Raw genomic sequence first — 20,682 nt, forward strand, 5'->3', positions numbered from 1 at the left:
GGTCTATGTGAAGAGTTAGAGTGTGGAGATATTGAAGACTGAATTAATGCTAAAATGCATTAATAATGAGCTATCAAGGATCTAACCAAGCATACTATGCTAGTATCTAGATCACTCACTTGTTGATTACTCACATCTTCGACAAGTCTGAAACCATTAACCGGGTAGACCTAGCAAAGCCTTTGTAAATCCTCTAGCAAGGTGGTTCACAACTGTGGATCTGAAATCCTCTCACAAGGTAGTCTTTAATAGGACTTATCTCTTAACAGAGATCTATATTCCTAATAGGATTTGTTCTGGTGAAGAACATTGTATGACCTTCACCGGTCTAGTTTCTATTCTACAGATAGTTACTTGTGAGTTTCTTCTCACCGTGGTTTTTCCCATTTGGGTTTCCACGTCAAATATCTTGTGTTATGGTGATTCTAATTTTGTGGGTGAATGCTTTATTTTCTATTTGGTTTGCATTTATCTTAACTGGTTTATTAGTGAATCTGTTGCATCGGTTATCTGCTAAAGTGTTTAGAAGTTTGATTACAGTATTTTTTGGTATACTAATTCACCCTACCCCCCCTCTTAGTATTCATCACTTGTCCTACTAAATAATATTTGTATTTGAAGTATTCCTTGAATAGATTTACATGAAATATCAGACTTTCCTCTGTTTCCATTGGAACCTTAGGATTCAGCAAATGAAATGGTAATCTCCACCCAGCATAAGTGGTATCCAATCTTCTATATTCCTCCAGGAAATTTTCAAGAATTATGGGATGGTCATAAACACCAGGCAAATCAAAAACCTCAAAAACTACTTCTCGTGACATGAATAAACAAGGATTTCCATCTCGGACACATATTGCTCTTTTGTTTGGATTAAAATTCAATGCTAACAATTCTAGGAGATCAATATTAACAAAGACATTTGGGACTACAAGTTTTCCCATACCTAACTACCATGGATTGTAGATGGGTTGTGGTTTCTCTTATATGTGATAGAGAAATAAAAACAATTCATATCCCCTGATGGTTGTGTACACATCTCCCACATCAGTATAATTATCCTCTAGTTTCCACTCTGCAGATCTCTTAGGCTTTGGGATGGCACCTGGTAGTTGATCAAGCAAGTCCTAATTTAGTTTTTTATCTTCATGCTTAGTTTTAGGACTTGTCTCACCTATTTTTTGTTTCTTTCACTTACCCTTGCTTATTTTCCCTCTCTATCTCTTTGCAGCACCACTATAGTTTTCCATTTCACAGGCAATTTAACAGACTATTCGAAATAATAACAGGGGAATCAATTAAAGAACTTACTCACTGTTGTCCAATGTGCCTTCAACCTACCTCAATATCATCTCAAAGTCTTTGTAATTCTGAATGCAACATTCTCCTAAAAATGCTTCTCAGAAAGTGTCTTTCATGCAATAATAAATGTGCCTTAACTCTGTGAATCAATGTGCCATCTTTTTGAAATTTGAATTTTCTAATGATGTAGGACATTGGCTTAACTCCTTCTGTCACTGCTTCAAATTTGGTGCTTTTCTGACAAATTAGTTGCCATAGATAATTATGGTTATACTAGTTACCGTCTGCCTCTTGTGTCATTTCAGCTTGAGCTATCCCCACAAGTAATCTTTAATTTATTTTATTTTTTATTTGTCTGCACCTATAATGTCTCGGTCAGTGTCCATCGGCATTGTTTTAACTATCGGCATACCCAAATTTCATTTTCCCGACACTACAAGTTATCCCGAGAAGGGTTTTATACTTCTCCTGTCTAATATCAGGTTGTTTGTTTTGTGAATGTCAGATCGGGATAACTTTCCTGATGTTGTTTCATTTGTAAAGCATCGGGATAACTTCATTGATTAGAGCGACTTTTATGTGTTATTCCACTTATGTAAGTTATCCCAAATACCTCTTAAGCAGTGCCTTATTGAAATTACCTTTACCATCAGTGAAGCAGAAAGATGTTATCTCATCCTTATAAGTTATATCGATATAGGTACTTAGAAGAGGATACATTATCAGAGTGTCTTATTCCAATGTTATTAGATATATTCATTATCAGGATAGGATGTTCTATCGGCCTTTTGATGATCCTATTACTCTGATTTTTATCAGCTTCGTCGATAAGGGTATCATTCTTTGTATCGCCATAGATTCCACTGATATCCATCTTCCAACCACAGGTGTATAGTTGGGGTAGTTTCCCCAATACCGCCTTGTTTACATGTCATTGAGATACTTCTCACTATTCGAAATGTCTCTAATATGTTATTTTGACTTCACAGGTTACTCCAATAAGCTCAAATGACACTTACGCTTATACTTTCTTCGTCGAGACAACTTTACCTCATTGCTATTGTGAAATGTTTCTATCCCGCCCTTGTTAGTTATTCTGACAAGCTTCTCAATATCGGTGTTCAGTATAGCTATTCTAATTACCTCCTTCAATACTGGTATTACTAGATTGGGTTAGCTATCTTGATATACTGGAAGTCTAGAACCAACAAGCACTAATATAATTGGCATGCGTATCATTTTTTTTAATAAAAATAAATCACCGCTAGAATTCTGACATCCTCCCAACTTTGCACCGATGACCAAACTATTGGAGAAACAACATCCTCATCGATGCATAGTTCCTGGCAGGAGTCAGAATTCTGACACCAATCAACAAAACATCCAACAAGGATGTTGTATGCTCGATGGCACTCTATTATCAGATGATCATCATTATCCTCGTCGATGCAAGTTCCTAGTACGCGTCGACATTTTGACGTCCATCCGATGAGGATGCTTTATGCTTGACAACATTATCTCACTGGATGAGCAATCATGGCCATCATCAAAAGATTTCAGGATGTCATCAAAATTTTGACATTAGATGGCAGCATCAGAATGACCGACGATGAGTTTTTGATGGCTTCATTTGTCGGCAGTCCGACAAAAAATAGTCAATATTCCAACGATAGGCCGTTGAAAATCAGACCCAAATGTACTAGTGAGAGGTCTCCATGTTGGTAAGAGACACTGCACAAGTCATCTAATGTTGTCTTTGATGGAAACCCAAATCAATGTACCCATCCTCATTGCTATATTAGATCATACCAAAAGTCAGATTGGAGATTTGCTCGAGTCAGGCGAGCTTAGAATAGAGCATCTGACATAGTTTAGTATTTTGGCTTGTATTTCATCTCAGGTTAATATTTTGTGTTGCAGATCTGAAAGAAGGTTGATGGATGTCTAGACTACCTTATTCCAAAGTTTTAGCCTCTAGTGATGATTGGTGTGTGAGTTAGAAGCTTCAGTGTATCGGTATTTAGTTTGAAAATGCAGAACGGCTGACTTGTGTAGTTGATCCTTATGTGAATTAAGTGGAGCAAATTTGGAAAAAAAAATTGTGATCCAGTATGTTTAGCCGACATACATGGTAGTGCATGTTCAATTGTTTTGGCCTGCATTAGCATTTGAGTTCATATTTTGCCGCCAATTTGTACACATTTCATAAAATAGTGAAATGTTCTTGAGCAGACATATAGCTAGTCTAATTTCTTATTGTGGATATATAAGAGCAATACTTTTGATCATTTTGGATATGTGAAAGGTTTTTTTGATCGATTATGTGTAGTTTCACGTGCACAACTTAGAGATTGATGCTCTAGATTTTAGCAGAATAGTGAAACAGAGCAGGATAAGGCAGAGTATGAAAAGTGTGCTTAATGTTTTTAACTAGAACTATAATCAAGCATTTGTAGATGCTATTCTTAGTTCATTCACTTCAATGATCTATTGTAATTCATTTGTAGGCAATAAGCCTCTCTTTCTTGAGCAATGAGCTCTAGGCAATGTGCCTAAATGCATATGCATTCTCATTGTAAAACTTCTAATTGAGTATATTCATATTGTGGGTCCATCCCCACCATGGTTTTTCCCTTAACTGGGTTTCCATGTATAAAAATCTTGGCGTTATGGTGTTGTAGTTGTTTTTTTTGTGTTCTTGCATCCTTCTTTTGATTAAATTCATTAAGTGGTTGAGAGAACATATTAAAGTTAAAATTTGCATAACACTGATTCACCCCCACCTCTCAGTGTTCCTTGATCCTATCATGCCCAAAATTTTGGGCAAAAACGCAACAACAAAAAAAATTTAAACAACATACAAAATATTAAATACTCTACGATAAAGATGAGATAAATAAGTTTGTCTAAGCTAAGGGTTATCTCAAGCGTTAAAAGAATGGGTCCTTAAAGTTAATTTAATTAAATTTACAAATATAACGTTTACAATTTTTAACTTGAATAATCCTACCCCAAGGGGTGATCACAAATTTATTTATTAATCAATTAATTCTCCAATTATTAATCAAGGGATATTAACCATTCCAAATAGTATTTAATTGCTTTTGGACTAATTTAAATAATATTAACACCTATATCATTGTATTTAAAATAATTAATTGAGCAATAATAATAACATGTTTAAATCCATCTATTAAAATTAACTAAATCAAATATAAAATTAACCTAGCCAATAACCTCATTTAATTGGCAAAATAAATTTCCCCAACATTAAATATTAAATATTTAATATTTGACATTAAACTACCTCCTTAACATTCAAATAATCAAATATTTAATATTCGACATTTAAAATGTCTCCTTAACTTAAATTTAATCATTATACTATTTAAAATTTCCATTAGAAAACATCTTTAATATTTATTTACCCAACATGAGTATAATATTGCTATATAATTAATTCTTTACATCTTCCATATAATTCCCTAAATAGTCAACTAAACTAAATAATAACTTAAATTAAATGGGGCAATTCCCATTTCAAATTTTAAAAGAAATTTCCCGCCCCCCCTTATTATTTTATCCCTTTTATTATTATCTCCTTTTCTAACCCTAACTAGGGTTTTATTTTAAAATTCTTATGACTCCCCCTTATTTACTTTTCTTTTTTCATTTTATTTTACCCTAACCAAAAATTGGGTTAGGGTTTTATTATGCTACACAAATATTTTTCTTTCTTTGTGTGTGTGTGCAGGTTGATCATGGTAGCGGCATGATCGAAGAAGAGCCAAGGGAGGCGGCCATGGCGGATGAGGCACACAGAGGAACCGAAGGGAGATGGATTTAAGAGGGGCGAAAGAGGTGGCAAGTTGTTTATTAGGCGGCACGCGGGGCTGAAGAAGGCTAAGGCGGTGGTGGTCATGGCGCCACCAGTGGGCCACCCCACTAGGTGTCTCATGGCCACCTATGTGGGTCGCGGCCCACATAGTGACTACGGACCATTGTTTGGTTGCGGCTTGCGGGCTCCCCAAACAAAACTCGCCCTCCAATTTTTCAATGCAATTTTTAAAAAAAAATGAAATTTCTTTATTTTCTTATTTTTACAGTAGCTTTAATATATGTGTGTGTGTGTGTGTGTGTGTGTGTGTGTGTGTGTGTGTGTGTGTGTGTGTGTGCATGTGTGTGTATTCAGCCAAAGGGATATGTGCATTTATGGGTATATATTTCAAATATACGTATATTTTATATATGTTTATATGTATATATCTATTTATATAGTCTGATCTATTTAACCAGAATATAAAATGTTACAATATATGATTGCACAAATTCAAATAATCTATCTTTTCAATCAGAATATTAAATGTATGAAAAATTCTGATTTAAATGTATATGAAATCTTTTTTTTTTAACTTAGATGCAGCACATATCTAATTTAATTTTTCTTTCAAGAACATATTAGATTGATGCAAAATAATAGGTATTTAGAATATTTAACATACATGTGTGTGTGTGTGTGTGTGTGTGTGTGTGTGTGTGTGTGTGTGTGTGTGTGTGTGTGTGTGTGTGTGTGTGTATTAATATTCTCAAATCTACACTTTTATTTTCTGTTATACTAACTTGGAAACAGGTATGACAAATAATAGAAATAATGTATTTAACAGCTGCAATTAATTCTTTCACATTTCTTTTTGATAAATAAAATAGCAACATGAAAATCTAAAAGAAGATTTAAACTAACACTTGAAAGTATTTTTCCTGCATTTCCTTTTAATACTATAGACAGAAATGGCTTTTCCTTTATATTTATAACTGCATTTCTAACACTTATTTTTGCAGAATGATAAAAATAATGGAATGAAACAACTTAAATATTCATCTATTTTTCTTTTTCATTTCCATCATGCATACATTTTAATAGCTAATAAGACAGAAAATAGATTTCTTCCCAACCTTTTCAAGAAATATAGATTATAAAGAAATATCTCAAATGCCTTTCTTTTCTCTTTATTTCTTGAATGAACTAGTCAAAATAAATACATTTGTTACTTCATTATTTCCTTTACACATAGGAAGATTGCAAACTCAAGCCTCTTCATTTCTACCAAATGGGGGCTTGTCAAATACATTCTTTTTTTTTGAAACTAAATACAATAAAATTGTAACTTGCAAGTTGACTCCACTCCATTCTTTAATCCAAGAAACCCTGCAATAACATTTGTAGGTTCTAACCATGGAGGCTCACCTCCCAACCTAGGCTTACATGAAGCCACCCCCGAGCTAGGAGAACCAAGGCTAAATGAGATACAACCAATGCAAACATAACACAAGAATACTCACAACCATAGAACTCTCATCCCAAGGATAAACAAAGTCACCAAGTGACTATTTCTTTTTTTGTGGGGTGAAGGTGGACCAAGTACCTAGAGGAAAATCTATAAATAGGACAACACAATGCCTTTGCAAGGCTACCATAGTAGAATTACCACAAGTTACAACTTGTCCCCAAAAAAATTCCTTATGTCCCCCATGGCATACAAGCCCAAATCTCCCCTTACGACCCCCATTGCATAAACATAAAAACAACAATGCAACAAGGGTCCCATAACCCTTGTGAATCACTCTTTTCCAAAAAGAGAGTCTCTACACTCTTAGGCTATCAAGCAGCCCTTCACCCCCAAGGCTACTCTACCCTCCCAAGGGTGAGTATGACCTTGAAACACCACAAAACATATAATCATGAAACATGCAAGACAAAATACACAAGGAAGAACTCAAAACAATCTTCCCAAGCCTACAAAGAAAACAACCATACAAAAGCACAAACAATCTGTAGACACCTAAAAGTTGCACAATGAATCAAGTGAATTTTATTCATTTAATTATTCTTAAATCTTCCTATTAATTAAATTAAGATTTAATTAATATACCCTTTTTCTATCTAAGCCATTTAATTAAATTTACATTTAATTAAAGATATCAATTGATCCCCTTTAGCATTTTAATTAAATCTACATTTAATTAAAATATCATTTGCATTTAAATAAATCTAAATTTATTTATAAATCCCCCCACTTACAAAATCCTACAAATGCAAGTTGCGACCAAATTGAAATAAAGCAATTTATTTTAATTAATTCTATTTTCCCTCACCCACTTGCATTTTCCTACATCTCCCACTTGCATCCTAAATCCTATTCCTAATTCTTCTCTAATCCATCTAATCCTAATCAATTAGCCCAAACCCATCCATTATCCCTTTTCCCTAAATTTGAGGAGGTCACTTCTCAAATTTGGAGTAAAGTCTTCAAAAAGCAGTAAAGCCTTTATGTCTTCAACAAGTTAACCTTGAAAGTCTTCATAACCATTAATGGTTAACTCAACCCTCTAGCATGATTAGAGACTTTTTCTCTTAACTCAACTTTCATCTAACCCAAGGGTCTCATCAAGCATTCATTGCTTTGACCATGGTTATCCCTTTAACCTTTGCACAAGAGTTTACCTCTTGGGTAAAAGCTTTATCCATTGGATAACCCTAACCTAACCTTAACCCTTACCTCCTAGGGTAACCATGAGGTCTTCTCAAGCATTTAACGCTTCTTACATCTCGTCTCAACCAACCTTATGTTGATAATTGTCACCATTTCATTGGTGCCAATTGTAAACATCGATTCCCAACTTTCAAACTTAGCCCTTGATTAACTTTTTCAATCTTGACCATCCATTGCCCTATTTTTGCTATAAATAGAGCTCTCATTCCTCCATTTTTCATAGATCCAAGTCTTTAGCATCACATTTATACTAAAATCCATCCAAGTTTTAAATATATCATTTGTGCTCATCATTTAGCCTCTCTTTTCAATAGGAATTAATCTAAATATGCATGTTTAGAGTATTTTCCTTATCATCTAGCTTAATCATAGACTAGTATATCATGCTAGGATAATCTTGCTACTAATCTTGTCATCTTATAACTAGTTTATTGCATTTATAGGATCATGCATAGCTTAGGATGCATTTCATCTTAAAATCAAACAAAGCATCCCTCGTTCTTGCATTTGTCATCCCTAAACCACTTTGCTCAGTGATATGAGAGTAAAGACATTGGTTTGAGGGAGTAAAGACATTGGTTTGAGGGACCTTGTGAGATAGAGAACCATGGAACCAACCTTGGGAAGCTGAGCCATACTTCATGACTCCATAGCTTGCACCAAGAAGTCATGTGGGTGTGTGAGAAAGGCTCCCTAGAACTCCATTTTTCACATTTCAAGTTCTATTGACCCGCTTTTCTTGCATACATTTCTGGCACCCACCATGGGGCCCGACCCCATATATCAAATTGGTTTTTGATTTTAACCACTTTTACAAGTCCACAAGAAACAAGAATCAGCACGTGGGAAACATTCCATAGCACATCTAGTTAATATTCTAGCGCATCTCGCTTACTGTTCAGCGGGTTGGGTCCATCTTGTAGCACGTCCAGACTTTACTATAGTGCATTATCCTACTAACATTTTCCTGTAGGTCTCGGTGCGAGAGAAATAGCACAATAGCACATCTGAAACTTTCTATAGCACATTTGTGCTAAACCTTAGCGCTTCCATGGCACATATTAGCGCATAGAAACCATCTTTTAACGCACCTATATATATATTTATTCTAAATTAAATAATCTGATCTATTTAACAAGAATATAAAATGTTACAATATATGATTGCACAGATTCAAATAATCTATCTTTTCAATCAGAATATTAAATGTATGAAATTTTTTTATTTAAATGTATATGAAATCTTTTTTTTTAAACTTAGATGTAGCACATATCTAATTTAATTTTTCTTTCAAGAGCATATTAGATTGATGCAAAATAATAGGTATTTAGAATATTTAACATACATGTGTGTGTGTGTGTGTGTGTGTGTGTGTGTGTGTGTGTGTGTGTGTGTGTGTGTATTAATATTGTCAAATCTACACTTTTATTTTCTGTTATACTAACTTGGAAACAGGTATGACAAATAATAGAAATAATGTATTTAACAACTGCAATTAATTCTTTCACATTTCTTTTTGATAAATAAAATAGCAAGATGAAAATCTAAAAGAAGATTTAAACTAACACTTGAAAGTATTTTTCCTGCATTTCCTTTTAAAACTATAGACAGAAATGGCTTTTCCTTTATATTTATAACTGCATTTCTAACACTTATTTTGGCAGAATGATAAAAATAACAGAATGAAACAACTTAAATATTCATCTATTTTTCTTTTTCATTTCCATCATGCATACATTTTATTTGCTAATAAGACAGAAAACAGATTTCTTCCCAACCTTTTCAAGCAATATAGATTATAAAGAAATAACTCAAATGCCTTTCTTTTCTGTTTATTTCTTGAATGAACTAGTCAAAATAAATACATTTGTTACTTCATTATTTCCTTTACACAAATAGGAAGATTGCAAACTCAAGCCTCTTCATTTCTACCAAATGGGGGCTTGTCAAATACATTTCTTTTTTTTGGAACTAAATACAATAAAATTGTAACTTGGAAGTTGACTCCACTCCATTCTTTAATCCAAGAAAACCTACAATAACATTTGTAGGTTCTGACCATGGAGGCTCACCTCCCAACCTAGGCTTACATGAAGCCACCCCGGAGCTAGGAGAACCAAGGCTAAATGGGATACAACCAATGCAAACATAACACAAGAATACTCACAACCATAGAACTCTCATCCCAAGGATAAACAAAGTCACCAAGTGACTATTTCTTTTTTTTGTGGGGTGAAGGTGGACCAAGTACCTAGAGGAAATATGTAAATAGGACAACACAATGCCTTTGCAAGGCTACCATAGTAGAATCACCACAACTTACAACTTGTCCCAAAAAAAATTCCTTATGTCCCCCATGGCAAAACTCAAAACAATCTTCCCAAGCCTACAAAGAAAACAACCATACAAAAGCACAAACAATCTGTAGACACCTAAAAGTTGCACAATGAATTAAGTGAATTTTATTCATTTAATTATTCTTAATTCTTCCTATTAATTAAATTAAGATTTAATTAATATACCCTTTTTCTATCTAAGCCATTTAATTAAATTTACATTTAACTAAATGCCCTCCCTCTAGCCATTTTAATTAAATTTACATTTAATTAAAGATATCAATTGATCACCTTTAGCATTTTAATTAAATCTACATTTAATTAAAATCTCATTTGCATTTAAATAAATCTAAATTTATTTATGTCATGCCCAAAATTTAGGGCAAAAACAGAACAAATTTTTTTTTAAAAACATACTAATTTAATTAACAAGTTCGCTCACACGACAAGCGTTATTGAAATTTCCATTATTAAATTCGAGCTAGTTCTGAGATGAACCAAGCTTCGATAGATTGTTAAATATTATTTGCGGAAAATTAACTGGTTTAATTTTATCTCCATGATATACCTAGTCATTAGGTTTATTAAATCAATCACGTTAAAGAAAAATAAGAGGGAAAAATTAATTTAATCTCCAATATGACTATATAGCCTAACCAACCATTTTTAAATTTCTTTTTATTACTTGCTTCAAATTATAACCAGAATTATATAAATAAATAAATAAATATATATATATATATATATATATTTATAAATATATTTATATATATATATTTATAATTAAATACTTAATCCAAATTGTCACCAGAATTTTATATATATACATATATATATATATATATATTACATATATTTTAAATATTTTAATTCTAATTCAAAAGCACAATAACTTACTAAATATTAATCCATATTTCCCCAACCCTATTTAGGGTTCTAATTTCTTATATATATATTTACAAATCTAAATATCATATTATTTTTTATTTTTTTTTAAATTCCTTTGCCCTAGCCCCACCCGGGCTAGGGTTTAATCCATATTTTTTTTAACAGTGAATTATTTTCTTGCTGGGCCGAAACCCCAAGGCGGCCATGGCTATTTGTTTGTTGCAGGTTACGGATGTTGGAGGCGGGGAGGACCGTGGCGCCACTGTGTGGGCGCACAGTGGGCGTCGCGGCACCACTGTGTGTCCACACAGTGGGTGCCGCTAGCGGCTCCCCACTGTGTGGCCACACAGTGGCGGCCACGGCCGTCCACTGTGTGTCCACACAGTGGGAGACGAAGTGACTCCACTGTGTGTTCACACAGTGGGCACCGCGCAGCCCTCACTGTGCGTACACACAGTGGGGTCCACGTGGACCCATTACAATTCCCCTTTTTTAAAATTTTTTTTTTTTCTTTAAAAATATAATATATATAAATATATATATATATATAAATATATATTTATGTATATATATATATATATATATATTTATATAAATTTATAACCATAGTTAAAAAGGGTGAAAATATTTCAATATATATATATATATATATATTTTTTTAAGAAAAGATTTACATGCAACAATTTTAAATTAATATAACAAAGGAAAAGCATTAAGTTAATTCAGAAACATATATATATATATATATATATATATATATATATATATATATATATATATATATATATATATATATATATATATATATATATATATATATATATATATATATATAGACTTAAGATTCTTTTTTAATTATTTGTTTCTAATTGTTGATAGAGCAATGAAGCAAAATCAATTGTTAAGCTTTTTAACCCACACTAATTAGAAATACAATCTAGAATACTTTTCAGGAAAAAACAATATACTTCTCTTTAATAAAAATATTCATTGATTTTTCAACTATATAAGCAATAACTTAAAACTTTCCTTTTTTTTTATACATAAGATCTTTCAGTAAGAATAAATTCCTATTTTGCCACAAGTAAAATATAGATAAAATTTAAATGAAATCTATTCTTCTTTTTTTTTTTCCATAATACAAAGAAGCTTTTGCATGCAACTCAAAATAACTTTTCTTTTACTAAAAACCAGAAGTAGAAATAAAACAAGCTTTTCTTTTTTTTTTAAACCACTCTAAGATATTCTACCAATTTACCGGATGTTTCTTTGTATAGCCAGAACAATAAAACTTCAAGTCTATTTTCAAGAATTACAACTTGCTTCTCTTTTCCATGAATGAGGCATACTTCTATAACAAATTTAAACAAATATCTGCAACTGGATTTAAGTATCTTCAATAATAATCTTCTGTATCTTTTTCATGGTTCTTATTCTCTTTCTCTTGACTTTCTTGCATAATAGATAAAACACAAATATGACCACGAAGTGCTCACCTCCCAGCCTAGGCTAACTGGTAGCCACCCCCGAGCTCGGAGAACCAATTCCTAGACGGGTAACAAACAGGCAAACACATAGAAAGCAATGCATACAGATATTCCAGACACATTCCCAACTTGGCTTTCACAGCACCACACTTTGGTGATGAACTTTTTCAAAGGGTGGTAGTGGACCAATACCCTGAGGAGAACTGCAAGTATGAAATAAACAAGAAGCCACCTCATGGCACAATAAATATATCAAGAAGCCACCTCATGGCACAATAAATATATCAAGAAGCCACATCATTGCACAATAATAATATCAAGAATCTCAACCCCTTATTCCTTATGCCCCCCAAAGACATTCTAGCCTTATATCCCTCCTTATGACCCCCATTTGCACAAACAGGCCATGCAGCAAGGGTCACACAAAGATCCCTTGTGATCGCTCTCAAAAGAGAGTCTCTCACTCGAGGGTTGTCACTGCTACCACCCTCAAGATCCTCTTCTCTCCCAAGAGTAAGAGATCTTGAGAAAAACTCCCAAAACACAACAATTCATAAAGCAAAAATACCAAAAGATTTTCTAACACAAACTTTCAAGAACACAGATTTCTTACACCAACAACTTCTAGACATAAACAAGAAGATGACATTAAAATGAATAACTGAAAACCAACCTTATTCTGCCCAAAGGTATTATGATATTTGATGAAGAGCTGCCCAATCCACAAATCTTTTTCCTTCTACCCTTAATCAATTTTTCTATTCCATAACATTATTTTCTTTTCAAATTTTCTTCTGTCTCCAAAAATGGAGAGTGGGTGATTACCCTCCAATTCTCAAAAATCTTCCTTAAGAAGCTCACTCTCTAAGTTCTCACAAGTTCTAAAAACCAAAAAGGAAAGAAAGCAAAAATGCAAAAAGACTCTCATTCCAAAAGGAAAAATCTTGATTAGATTTAACTTCTAATTTTCAATTTTCGCACAACTCAAAAAAAAACCAATTTTTAAAGCGTTAAAAAGATCATTATAAAGTAGAAACTTGCCTAAAATTGCCCCTAACCCCTAGGTATACCTTATGGGCTTTAGGAAACCCTATTAAACTACCCCTAGGTGTTCATTTAACCCATTTTAAACCCCTCTGAAGTTTATTTTCGGGTCAAACATAAGTTGACCACCCCAAATATTATATTCCCAAAGTATTTATGACAACACATTATTTTATTAAAGAAAAACTATAATTAAACACTTTCCCACCAAGAGACACAAATAAAACATTTAAATTTAAATCCACACGTGTCAAGTGACACAAATAAAACACTTTTACAAAAATAAAACATGAAATTGTCTCTTGTGGTTTTTACACAATAAATTTAAATAACACTTAACACTCATGCAGCATATACTGTTACGAATAAAATACAACACAAACGGGGTGTTGTCTCTCCAAATAGACAAACCCTAGCTTACGAACATACATAAGTCTAGGTTTGATTCTTCGTAATTTCCATGGTCACATGGTAAATTTCCTGCGCATCTCAATTTACACATTAGTACTTTCAAATATCCACATATAATGTAATTCAAAGGAATAACAATACACATCATCACTTGCATACAATTTTCATCTGCACAGATTAAATACATCTTTTATCAAGCAAATTCACATAAGCAATTTCATCCCAATTCACATAACTTAACCATACATCATAATTCTATATTCATAGTAAAGTCCTGCAATTTCAATAATGGCATACCTCCTCTCAAATTTATCCTATTCTAGGATCATCTAGAGTTTTGTATCTATAAAGCATATAAATGAAGCATCCACATTCATAAATGTTACCCAATCACAGAATCATATAAGTTCTTCATCCAGACATAGCTGACATACATTAAATCAAGATTATCCAATCAATGGGTCTTTTAGGATTTCAACTTCATAACACATCAAAAGTACACCACTAGGTGCGATAACTCTATAACTTGGTTCAATTATCTTTCTCAAAAACCTATCTACCTAACACAGTCCATTCTATTGAATTATAAAGCATTTATTAATAGGTCAAACAGGGTCAACTAAGTAAATCAAAGCTTGGTTTGGGGTGACCTTACATCCTCCTCCCCTAGGGTTCGACTTACTCCTGGAAGTCGCATGAGTAGAATTTCAAAGTAGGGACATAATATTGCCCTCCATTTCCATAAGTTACTCAAACTATTACCCTGCCTACCTGAATGATGGAATACCAAAATCAACTTATTATTGTAATTAACTTACTATCTTCACAAGGTTAAATTCTTAGTATTTTTATTACCTTTCCCTTTGATCTCAGGTAGGTGTTTGCAAAGCTCTATCTTTTAACAACTTACATTATTCTACCCTCCAAATCATAATCAAGGTTACACATATAGAATTTTCTAGGAGTTCTACTAGTTTAGGATTTGTTTAAAAGCATGCTTATGCTACTATATTCACGTCCAAGCATGTTACTTAAGAAAATCGACATCACACTTAACCACCATGAAGCTACTTATTCTACATTCGAGGCACCTCATTAGGGTGTTAATATAATATTCGTAAAATCGTCCTAGGTGTATAATTTCTTCTTACTTTCTTAGGTGACAAGGCAAAAGCATATTTAGGTTCTTCAATTCCGCCCTTATATAGGGTAGTTTTCTACCACTAGGGATTAACATGTTTTTATATTTATAGGCTCCAAGGTTTAAGTTTTATAGGGAGCATCATTCGCAATTTTCCAACCATTAAAGTACACAACACCCCCATTCTAAGGGAGTGATAGAAATTATTAAAACTTATTTTAGATATCATCCACGCAATCCTCTCCATACCCATGCTAAATTTACCAGTCGAAAATCATTACTTTCACAATTCATTAGGTCTAGGTCACACTATTGTTATAAATTTTCTCTTTCCGGTTACTCGCAATTAATTTTACTTAGGAGGATATTCCTTCCTTTATCTTAATTTGATAAAACACGTCCTTTGTTAATTCTTGTGCCTAATTTCACCCCTTGCGGTATTCTCCCTTGACACACTATCAGTGGTTCAACGAACATGATAGACATTTACACAAATCACATCACTAGGGCTAGTTGTATCAACCATCAAAATGACCACTTGACACTCTACAAGATCAAAATACAAGTTACTTCTGCCAAGTCCAATAAAAGAAGAAAAATGTCGGCAATTGAAAAATATTAAAACTAGAAACACGGCAAGTGCCATAGTTCATATAAAAAGAAACATAAATTTTAGTGGTCTTCTCTTCATAAACAAAATAAACCAAAAAGAAAATCCTAGCCCCAGTGTCACAATATACTCTTCAAAGAAAATCAAAATTAATGTTGGATCAAACTCGAAACAAGATGACCATTCTAGCCATGCTATAGGGAGTAACCGCAACACATCACCCAAGGTCATGCGTCCTGAGTGTGTTAGGAAGTGATTATTAGACTCTTGAGATTTTAGATTCTTTAAACTCCTTTAACAATTTATGAAATACATTCTTATACGCAAGAGATCACATTCACTTTTTTATAAATCATGTTCAATTTTTTTAACCTTCATGTGCTAACTATTTCAAGCTACACTTTCCGATATAATCCACTATCTATACAGGGTTATTAGCATCCTTAATTATATTCTAACAGGAGTTTGCACTAACTCTACCATTCTCCGTCCATTCCTCTTGCACTAATCCTTTTGAACACTTAATTATTCACAACCTATGCTTAATTAGAAGTTAAAGTTGATAGGATTAAGAACATTACTAACGTAATAAATACGATAACTCTTATTCTCAAGTGGGTTGAATAAATTTAATAAGGGCGATTATAATTTCACTCAAAAGTCTCTTCCATTACAGTTGCGTTTAATAGTACTTAATTAGGCCATCTTCTACTAGATAGACTTTTTATGTAGTTACTTGGTTCAATATCCATTATTTAATAAATATCCAATTTTCTCCATCATGTTATAGCATCCTTCCTTAATAACTTAATTAATTATGGTTTCCATTAACTATCTTAAATGCTAAGCCCTAACTCGATGTTACGTGGTAGCTTAAAGCATCGGCAATTTCATGTCTTACACACTCGATTGATAGTTCGGTACCAAATTGACACTTGTTTACTTAGAACCACTTAGGATTTGAATAATATAATCTTATAGTTTTTACTAGGGACATTATTTGTTTCCTTAGCACCTTATGCCAACTCTTGTATTTTCACCTCCAATATTTACTTGCCTTCCTTAGGTAGGAGCTTGTTGCCAAAATTACTAACACTTATGGTTAAGAGCCTTTTGGGGTGGAATTATTGTCAAGTAAGATCGAAAATGCTTGACAACAATTTCAGCCCACACATTTCATGACATAACTCAAACAACTCAAAGAGTGGACTTATTCTCTTCTACTTTACTTAATCACTTTGAAATCAAGGGGGTGTGCACTCGAAAAGTGGCCAACACCCATCCTTTTAATTAAAAAAATTTATTAAAAAGGGAAGTTATCTCCTTCCATATTACTTATTTATTTTTACTTACTAGCCAAATCCGGCATATCACACCTTCAATCTTTTTGATCTAAACAACTCATCTTACCATTCTAATATCCAGTTACCCTATTATGGTATAACATAAGGATGTCCAACAATTACCAATGTCTTAAGACTCCCAAAATTTCCAAATTCTTAGCTAACCACATAATTCGGCTCCTTATCAATGTTCTCATCAAATATTTTATACTTCCAACTAATCCTCATTAACACTTTAGTATTATATTACTATTATACTCTCGACCCCTAAGCCATTTCCATCTACAAATTGCTTCATCCATACTTAATGTTTTCGCATACTTTCACACTTGAGTGCCAAAATTTGCAAGGCTTCTTCGATTGTGCCTAGTAGTTAAACTGTGTTACATACTGTCTTGTACCTAGCGACTAACCATGATTGGGTTGCACTTTCCTTCTTAGTTTCTGAATGACATCTAGTTACCCATTTCTAGATCATAAAATCCTAATACTTTTACACTCCTTGCACTTCAATGGGGATCTTTTGTTCGATTCCCAAATCAACTCTCCTCTCTCTTGCATTATTTACTTTCGTCAAGGTTATCTTTCCATAAAGGAATTAATTTGAGGCTTTACTTGCTTGTTTCCCCAATCATATAATCCACGGATGAACTTAGGGTTTATTGTAATTACGTGTTTTTACCCGAGAAGTTCATGCCGCCTTTCTCTTTATCTAACTCATCTATAGTATTACTAGGGTTCTCTGATCAAGGGAATTGTCATTCATTAGTTTAGTTCTTATCTCCAAGGTTATCCATCTCTAGCTTCACTATAATGCTACAACCATTGTCTAACAAATGTTCTTTAATAAGAAATTTATCCTAACCACATTATTAAGGTACCTAGCCATTAGGATAGGTTAATGCTTCTTTCCGGAGATTTGCAAGAGTACCCCTTAACTCTTCTTCATTTATGTTCTCTATGTCGGCCTTGATCTTTTAACCATTATAATTTTCACATAACTTAAAATTTTAATTTATCTTGTTTATGGTGCCTCCATCTAAGGTCTATTTATCTCATTTGATTTGCCATGTCAAGAACATATTTCAATGGATGGCATTCTTTTAGTTATCATCAAGAGTATTTTATTGAAAAAAAATTAACTCCTCATACTTGATTTGATTAGGGCAGTTATTGCGTTTTAGGTTCCAATTGAATGGTAACCTCGTAGGTACAAAAGGTCTAATTTTTCGTTAATAGACACCGAAATTACTTCATATGAATAAATAGTTGAATATTTCGCAGCCTTCAGGGTTTTATTTAAGCCATAAATATTATGACTAATAAGTTCAAATTTCAGGGTTTTTTAGTGACCCTTGGAACCCCTTGAATTCATATATATTGATCTATCGATCCACAAGCATTTTCACTCATGTTTCACTTTGTTATTTCACAAGTCTTCACCTAGGTGATATACTTCAAGCCATAGTTTGATTTCAATTAAGTTATGAATGTAGCCCATGTTCACCAGTGTATGAACCTAGGGCTCTGATACCAAAATGTCATGCCCAAAATTTAGGGCAAAAACGGAACAAATTTTTTTAAAAAAACATACTAATTTAATTAACAAGTTCGCTCACACGACAAGCGTTATTGAAATTTCCATTATTAAATTCGAGCTAGTTCTGAGATGAACCAAGCTTCGATAGATTGTTAAATATTATTTGTGGAAAATTAACTGGTTTAATTTTATCTCCATGATATACCTAGTCATTAGGTTTATTAAATCAATCACGTTAAAGAAAAATAAGAGGGAAAAATTAATTTAATCTCCAATATGACTATATAGCCTAACCAACCATTTTTAAATTTCTTTTTATTACTTGCTTCAAATTATAACCAGAATTATATAAATATATATATATATTTTTTAATTATAAATATATATATATATGTATTTATAAATAAATATATATATATATATATTTATTTATAAATACATATATATATATTTATAATTAAAATATATATATATATATATATATGACATATATTTTAAATATTTTAATTCTAATTCAAAAGCATAATAACTTACTAAATATTAATCCATATTTCCCCAACCCTATTTAGGGTTCTAATTTCTTATATATATATTTACAAATCTAAATATCATATTATTTTTTTATTTTTTTTAAATTCCTTTGCCCTAGCCCCACCTGGGCTAGGGTTTAATCCATATTTTTTTTAACAGTGAATTCTTTTCTTGCTGGGCCGAAACCCCAAGGCGGCCATGGCTATTTGTTTGTTGCAGGTTATGGATGTTGGAGGCGGGGAGGACCGTGGCACCACTGTGTGGGCGCACAATGGGCGCCGCGGCACCACTGTGTGTCCACACAGTGGGCACCGCTAGCAGCTCCCCACTGTCTGGCCACACAGTGGCGGCCGCGGCCGTCCACTGTGTGTCTACACAGTGGGAGCCGAAGCGACTCCACTGTGTGTGCACACAGTGGGCGCCGCGCGGCCCTCACTGTGCGTACACACAGTGGGGTCCGCGTGGACCCATTACAATTCCCCTTTTTTCTTTTTTCTTTTTTTTTTCTTTAAAAATATAATATATATAAATTTATATATATATATATATAAATATATATTTATGTATATATATATATATATTTATATTTATATAAATTTATAACCATAGTTAAAAACGGTGAAAATATTTCAATATATATATATATATATATATATATATATATATTTTAAGAAAAGATTTACATGCAACAATTTTAAATTAATATAACAAAGGAAAAGCATTAAGTTAATTCAGAAACATTTATATAAATATATATATATATATATATATATATATATATATATATATATAGACTTAAGATTCTTTTTTAATTATTTGTTTCTAATTGCTGATAGAGGAATGAAGCAAAATCAATTGTTAAGCTTTTTAACCCACACTAATTAGAAATACAATCTAGAATACTTTTCAGGAAAAAACAATATACTTCTCTTTACTAAAAATATTCATTGATTTTTCAACTATATAAGCAATAACTTAAAACTTTCTTTTTTTTTTATACATAAGATCTTTCAGTAAGAATAAATTCCTATTTTGCCACAAGTAAAATATAGATAAAATTTAAATGAAATCTATTCTTTTTTTTTTTTTCCATAATACAAAGAAGCTTTTGCATGCAACTCAAAATAACTTTTCTTTTACTAAAAACCAGAAGTAGAAATAAAACAAGCTTTTCTTTTTTTTTTAAACCACTCTAAGATATTCTACCAATTTACAGGATGGTTCTTTGTATAGCCACAACAATAAAACTTCAAGTCTATTTTCAAGAATTACAACTTGCTTCTCTTTTCCATGAATGAGGCATACTTCTATAACAAATTTAAACAAATATCTGCAACTGGATTTAAGTATCTTCAATAATAATCTTCTGTATCTTTTTCATGGTTCTTATTCTCTTTCTCCTGACTTTCCTGCATAATAGATAAAACACAAGTATGACCACGGAGTGCTCACCTCCCAGCCTAGGCTAACTGGTAGCCACCCCCGAGCTCGGAGAACC

Source organism: Cryptomeria japonica, chromosome 4 (genome assembly GCF_030272615.1).
Source record: "Cryptomeria japonica chromosome 4, Sugi_1.0, whole genome shotgun sequence".
Lineage (NCBI taxonomy): Eukaryota > Viridiplantae > Streptophyta > Pinopsida > Cupressales > Cupressaceae > Cryptomeria > Cryptomeria japonica.